The 7,157-nt window shown below is 36.3% G+C and overlaps 1 pseudogene; it reads left to right on the top strand.

Moving 5' to 3' along the window:
- The first annotated feature begins 4,614 nt into the window (after positions 1-4,614).
- LOC131155984 (uncharacterized) lies at positions 4,615-5,527 on the top strand (annotated as a pseudogene).
- Positions 5,528-7,157: the final 1,630 nt, after the last annotated feature.

Genomic DNA, 7,157 nt, shown 5'->3' with positions numbered 1-7,157 from the left:
TCATGACCCAATGAGAGAAAAAGCTTATTTATGTTAGAGAACCTTTTGTATCAAGATGAATGAGTTGCAATTGGTGTAGGCACACATGCTGCCATTGAATATGATGGTTCTTATATTGTTTGAACATATATTGAGGTATCTTGCGTTTATGTTTTATTGACAAGGATTTCTCTAGGTTTGCAAAATTGCTTTGGTTGCTTCTTGAGTTTGCAACATCTTCTTTGAAAACCATTTATTATGCATTCTTTCCATAAGAATGGACTTGACTTGGGCATCATGGAATCAAATATATCATTGGTTTTGTTGATCTTCTCTATTCAAAAGTTTATTTTATCTCATTCTGGTCACAATCCATTCTACAAAACAAAAGAAACATGATAGTGGTGGTGTTTTCTAGGCCCAAACATTGAGATGGGTTAATTCATGGTAATGACCAGAGGGTTGAGGTGGAGAATGTGATGAAGTGCAAGCAGTTTGTTGGATGGGTTGGTGGATTTTGATACCATATGCATATTTGTTTGTTGAAGTGGAGAAGTTGCTGTGAGATCTGGAGGTTACAGGTTGTGTGGAAACATTCTCGGCTGCATATTATAGATTTTCATCATGATCAGATCCTTCTTCGGACCACACATTTGCAGGAACTTTGTGCATCAGGCTGTCCTTTATGCATATTTAATTGTTCTAGTTTTTTTCCTCTAAAGTTTTTTTTCTTGAAAGGGCCAGGACAATTATTATTCATGGTGGTTTATTTATGAGTAAAGTAAAGATAATCTTGAGTGTTCTCATGTCATGTGTTAATAGGAATTGTGATGTGAGGTCCATCTGTTGTCGGCCTTCGAGGGATGGTTCAATTGTGTGTATGTTGAATACATTCAATCTCAAGTGAGAAGGGAAAGGATTTTGAGTGTGATAGTATTGGACATTTCCAGTTGTAGCAGCTAATAGAACTCATCTTATGTCATGTACTTGAATCTTCTGCTAGGCCTTTTAAACTCCCATCACATGTTATGATGGTGCAACACTCTATATGCTGTGTGCTTCATGGTGCTACTTTCTGGTCTGAACTCTTAACTCAGTAGTGTTTATATTAATCGCAGCAATTTTCTGGAGCTCAAATGACATTTTCCATGGGAACCCTAACTGAAAGAATTTGAGGATGCTTACTTTCTTTTTTATCAGGGGAATCAATAAACTATCTATTAAGTTGCAAGTCTTGGTTCTATAAGAAAACTTTTAAATATACCATCAACATGACTGAAAAATCAAGGTGTGCAGGGGCTAGGGCTGCAAATGAACCAAGCCGCTTGGAAGCTCGGCTCAATAAAAGCACGTTCAAACTCATTCATTATGTAAAGGAGCAACTCCCAATTCCAACTTTGTGGCTTGTTTACTAAGCCAGCCAAGCCTAAACATGGATAGGCTCAGTTCATGAGTGGCTCAACTGCATGGAATCGTTTAATAGACTTGAAAAGAACCATTTATGGGCTAGTTTAATAAGGTTGAATTAGCCTTGATAGAATGCAGTGGGCTTAGAAGTAGGGACTATTTATGCATAGGATTATTCAGCTCAAACTCCATACCTTAATTTAGTGATAAGCCTCATATGCTCAAGGCCAATAGGCTAGCTTGGCGAGGCAATAAAACTCTTAAGGCACTATTAGTAAGAGTCCCTTTCACCCTCTTGCCTAATAAGAACCTCTTATCTCTCAAAATGAGAGGTTCCAAAAGAATCAAGTAGTTAGTGAGCACCTCAATAGCTCGGCTCAGTAAGGGCTCGTGAGTTCGTTCATTTGCATAATAAAAAAGCTTGAGCTAGAATATTAAAGCTCAGTCTGAGTGTGGCTCAAGCTTGAGCTCAAATATTTAATGAATAAGCTTGAGCAATGCAAAGCTCGGCTCGACTCATTTGCAGCCCTAGAAGGAGCTATAACTTCTTAAAAGGAAGGTCATATATCAACCTATAAATATGAAGCAAGGAAGCACTAGAAAAATTAAATGATGTTATCGACAACTTAATAATGCAGGAAACACTGGCTTAGAAAATATCCAAGTCCAAAATACAAGGTCCCTGCCTAGAATTTTGAAATTACCAACACTATTAATTTCAAAAGTTCAAGGAAGCTTGAATAATACAAATCCATGGAATAATAATGTAAAAAAAACTAAAAATCAAACCTCAGTTTTGACCGAAAAGGCTAATTGAGATCCCAAGGCATCCCCCCTCAAATTTGAACAAGACTTCTAGATTTATTTGGTCTTTAAGCTTGTTTTTTCTTATATTTTTGCCTCCTAAGATCAAATATTTGTGAAAGTTCACAAATATTCAAGGTATTTAGGAAGTCCAAAAAAATGAAATAAAGAAATCTTAAACTAGACTAGAAATTCATACACATTGGAAGATACAATTATTCAATGAATCCTTTAAAGGTTCTTGAACTCAAAAAATAAATCACTACAAGGAAATTATTAAAAAACAAATTAAAGTAATAAAAACAAAAAGGAACACATGCCACATATGTCAGCAATGTGCATGGATTGAAACACCGGCCCTAGTCTGTGTGAAGTTGGCCAAGACATTGACTTCCATATGAATTTGACTTTGGTTCCAGTATTTTTACCATATCCACAAGAAATTGATAGTTCATGCAATAGTTTGACTATCGTGTCTTTAAATTGAGGTACCCTCTTCAAGAAAATAAATTGTGCATGTGATATTTTTCTTCAAACAATAAAAAAATTGATCTCTTCCTACAATAAATTCAGCCTTGTTCACTTGAAATTGTTTCCTTTTTTGATCGAACCCTATTAAATTTCCAGGAAGGCTATAATTTTATTATTATTTTCCTTATCAGAATATGGGTTTTATGGGCTTAGCCCTTTTGTTTCTATAATTTACTTCGGCTTCGAAAGAAGATATGGGTTGTTTTTGCCCACAACCAGGCCAATTTTCAGCCTTTTTTTTTTTTTTTTGGGAAACTGGAAATTTTCTTCGCCAATTTTCTCAGAAATTTGGTTGGCCAAGAATAAAACTTTCATTGGGATGGAGTCTCTATATGTCTTATGGATTTCGAGATCTGACCGATTCATTGGATGAAGGACTGGGTGTGGTGGGGTTTATGACTTTATCATTTTGGAGGACTAATTATTTGCTGTGTTACGGGAAATTTTTCTTATCATAGTAGAACATTGATTTTTTGTCGTGTTGCTGGAATTTTCCCATTTTTGTGCTATAAACAAAATATTCCATTTTTAAGTCAGGATGTTTTCATCATCCTAGATATTGATTGCTTTCTGTTACTGAATTTTGCCCATTTGGAAGTCAGGGATGTTTAATTGTTTTTCAAGGCTGATTGCATATTGCCTTGCTGAATTTTTGGTATTTCTTGCTTAACCCCAAATCTTCAACTGTTAAAAGATCATACATGAAGAACTTACTGCGCATGCTATTTCTTAGTTTGGAGCTATAAAAAAAAGTTTAACTTCAATTATTTCAATTAAAGATGGTGTCTGCAAAAATTGGCACTTGTTTCCATTTTTTTCTTAAAGTTTTAGGCGTAAAATCTGAAGGGTTGTTTGGTGTCTCCTCTCTTTCCTGTTGTATCCATATGTGTTCATAATTGTAGAGTTTCTTTTTTCCTCTTCGAGGCAAAAAATTGATCTCTTCCTACAATAAATTCAGCCTCAAGGGATATGCATGTCCTTGGTGGCATAAACCAGCACAACAACACAAACTTCTTAAGCAAGCTCTAGTAAAGTGAAGTCCCACGAGGCATCTTATGGAAGATAATTCTTCTTAGTCAACTACAAGAAGGAGATATAATTCTAGTTGTCTCTATTGTTCCAAAATGATTTGCTTTACCTATAAGCTAAATTTGTTGGGTTGTCGGCCAACAATGTACATCAAGGCTACACTCCTTGCACATGTAGCCCAATTGCACATGGAGAGATGAACAATATAGAAAAACAATATTTGGAACAAGGTAGTGTTTTTACTTACAATGGACATGGCAGTAATACTCGAACACAACCTCATGGAAACCATGGCTTGAGTACACCGCATTAAACGATCACTTTATCTAAAATCTTAAGCTACTATGTAGTGGGCCAACAATGTATTCCATACTTTAACACAGAAAAAAAAATAATTATATGCCTAATTATCAATAGGTTGTTGATGCTCACTATTCCTTCAAGGGAAATGAGCAACAATAAATTTTTTGGAGTTCATATCAAGAGGTCAAAAGGGGCTTCCAATTGGAATGTCCAAAGAAAGGGAGTCAATACCCAAGAGTGCCATGATTAGGTTGTGAATGGAGTTATAGTTAGGGTATGAGGATGAAGAGTATTGAATGGCTAGTGTTTGCATGTTTGCCTCTCAACTCCAAGGCAAGGTTTTGTTTTTCCTCCTAACTAGTGTTTTATAGTTTGATTAGGTAGCAAGTTGTTGATCTTATTTCAAGGATTGCTGTTGTCATGAAACAGTGCCAAGAAGAACAACTGATGGGTCATCTTGGGGTTGTCTTGTACGAATATTTGGGAGAAGAGTATCGGGAAGTTTTCAGATCAATACTGGGGGCTCTTAAAGCTATTGTCAATGTTATTGGTATGACAAAAATGACTCCTCCGATAAAGGATTTTCTTCCTTATCTGACCCCAATCTTGAAGAATCGGCATGAGAAGGTGTAGGAAAATTGTATTGATCTTATTGATCGAATTACTAACCGTGGGGCTGAATTTGTCCCAGCAAGAGAATGGATGAGGATTTGTGTTGAGCTTTTTGAGATGCTTAAAGCCCATAAAAAAAGGTATCCGACGAGCAACTGTGAACACATTTGGCTACATTGCAAAAGCCATTGAATCACAAGATGTCCTAGTAACATTATTAAACAATCTCAAAGTGCAAGAGTGTCAGAACCGCGTGTGTGCTACTGTGGCAATTGCAGTAGTTGCAGATTCGTGTTCTCCTTCTATAGTACTACCAGCATTAATGAATGAGTATCGTGTACTAGAACTCAATGTGCAGAATGGTTTTTTAAAATCATTCTCTTTTCTTTTTGAGTACATTGGTGAAATGGGTAAAGATTATATTTATGAAGTCACTCCACTACTTGAGGATGCTCTCATGGATAAATATTTACTACATAGGAAAATTGCTGCATCTGCTGTTAAGCACATGACTTTGGGAGTGGCTGGTTTAGGTTGTGAGGATGCTTTAGTACACTTGCTGAATTATGTATGGCCAAACATATTTGAGACTTCTCCGCATGTTATTAATGCTGTCATGGAAGCCATAGAAGGAATGAGGGTTGCCTTGGGTGCAGCTGCAATCCTGAACTATTGTCTGCAGGGGCTCTTCCATCCTATAAGAAAGGTTAGGGAAGTTTACTGGAAGACTCATAACTCACTGTATATTGGAGCTCAAGATGCATTGGTAGTTGCTTATCCTATGCTGGAGGATGAGGCGAGCAACATATACAGTAGGCTTGGTGATTTTTATATGAGGTTTAGTTTGTTCTTCATGCTTTAGGCGAATCTACAAGAGGCTTTTGGACAGGCTAGGACCTATCCTGGGGTTCTTTCGTGGCTACTGCAGGTTGTTTGGATGCTTATTAAGCTGGATTGATGAACTGTTTGCTATTTGTTAACTTTTTCAGTAGTTTGCTAATTCAGCAACATTTTTATGAAATGAATACTTTACTATTGTGAATTTGATAGTTTTCATGTGCTTCCTCTCTGACTTAATTTTCTATCCTTGTATTACTTCCATCCTCTCTTCAATTCCATAAATATACTGTTGGATCCTGCCTATTAACTTAAAATTGTGGGTATTCAATATTGTAGGTGTATTCCTATGATAATAATATTCTTATGGTTTTCTTGGTTTGAGGGAATAGTTATTCCTTCAAATTAGATGGAAAATAGTTAAATTTTGGAAATTAAGGGAATAGTTATTCTTGGTATATTTTTAATTATTTTATTTAACATGTAATAAGAAAGAAATAGATATTCTCAAATTTTGGGAATAGTAGCTTTTACGTAGGACATCTTGTACATAAGGGGGTTGAAGATCCCAAATTTATACCTATCATTCTTCCATAATTCTCCACCTCTTTTAGAAGGTTAGGAAACCTAATTTAATAATTTATCTTCTTTAGGAGAGGCCAAGGATTGTCTCATTTGGTAGAGATGCAGAGGACCATTCTCTACATATCCATTTGATCTATCTACCATATCTTAGTTCTATATTGAATGTGTACTTAAGAATTCTGTTCACGCTACAATTATGTGAGATACCTTTTATAGGACAAAATTGTGAGATTGGGGACTAAAATTGATAATAACTCATCAAAATATGGCTTGAGACTATTACATTTGGTAACAAAACTACCCTAGAGATGCTATCATATATGGATCATGCACAAAGGTGAAAGTCACTCTAATGAGGTCATTGATTAGACAGGCAGACCATAACATTATACCAATAATTATTAAATATCTATTGATGTATTTTGAAAGTAAAAAAAAAAGGATAAAATATTTATTCTAATTGAAATCCTCATGCATTTTCTATTTCAATTAATTGTCACTAGCTTTTACATACTTTCTAATGAGAGGAGTCACCCGCATCATCTGGACGGGATTGGTGCATCATTTGTTCGATCTGCACGTTCCAATTCTTCATGGCTTGCATCTCTACTTCTTAGTTCGACATCTTTTCTTTCAATTGCTGGTTCTCTGCTTCCATCATTTGAATCTGGATAACCATCGCCTCCTTTCGAGCCTCGGCGGCTTGATGCTCTCAGTCAATCTCAGCATGAGACGCCGCACTAAAAGAAGATGATGATGTTGGGGCGACGTATCCACTCCCAAGACCATTCAACCAACCATCCAATCGTTGCCCAAGCACCTGAGTGCAGATCTCATCATCCGTCATCGGCTGACTGCCCTCTGCAATGGGTGCATCCCTCAGCCCAAGCATCTTTGCCTATTTTTAGTCATGAAAATGAAGAAATAAGAATACAATTGATGCTTTGAATAAGATAATGAACTAAATAATCTGCTTGACTTACATGTTTCATCTTCGCACCCTGGCACCACTCCCCTAATGTCCTATGATGTGTTCTCTGATACAAATCCGGCCATGACTCTAGGTCGCC

The sequence above is a fragment of the Malania oleifera genome, chromosome 5 (genome assembly GCF_029873635.1).
Source record: "Malania oleifera isolate guangnan ecotype guangnan chromosome 5, ASM2987363v1, whole genome shotgun sequence".
Taxonomy (NCBI): domain Eukaryota; kingdom Viridiplantae; phylum Streptophyta; class Magnoliopsida; order Santalales; family Ximeniaceae; genus Malania; species Malania oleifera.
The sequence above is the reverse complement of the archived record's forward strand: the minus strand, read 5'-3'. Positions and strand labels throughout refer to the sequence as shown.